We start from the raw sequence: 259 nt of genomic DNA, 5'->3' as shown, positions 1-259 counted from the left end.
GCCTGCCTGGACATTCCAAAGGCCTACACCCTCCTCTGAAAACTTCCCTGCCCCCAGCGGCCTATGTTACAGTTTAGCAAACCAGTCTCAGATGTCCCTACCAACGCAAGCTTCATCACAGGCACATTTTAGCAAACCAGATATTATGGCTGATGTCATGCTCTACATTAAACCCAACAAATTATAATGATTTTGAACCTAGGTTGTAAAATACAAAGCTCATTATCAATTTCAATAGATGAGGTTTCTTTCTAGTGAT

At 41.7% G+C, this 259-nt stretch overlaps 1 non-coding gene across 1 annotated transcript; it reads right to left on the bottom strand.

The window, feature by feature from the left end:
- Window positions 1-77: 77 nt before the first annotated feature.
- Window positions 78-130, bottom strand: LOC145718953 (small nucleolar RNA SNORD74). The gene has a single exon (XR_014142112.1). It is a non-coding gene; the product is annotated as a small nucleolar RNA SNORD74 (small nucleolar RNA).
- Between the last annotated feature and the right edge of the window lie 129 nt (window positions 131-259).

This window comes from Leptonychotes weddellii, unplaced genomic scaffold (assembly GCF_054177405.1).
Source record: "Leptonychotes weddellii isolate Sample4059 unplaced genomic scaffold, ASM5417740v2 HiC_scaffold_262183, whole genome shotgun sequence".
NCBI lineage: Eukaryota > Metazoa > Chordata > Mammalia > Carnivora > Phocidae > Leptonychotes > Leptonychotes weddellii.
This window is presented reverse-complemented; position numbering and strand designations above follow the sequence as displayed.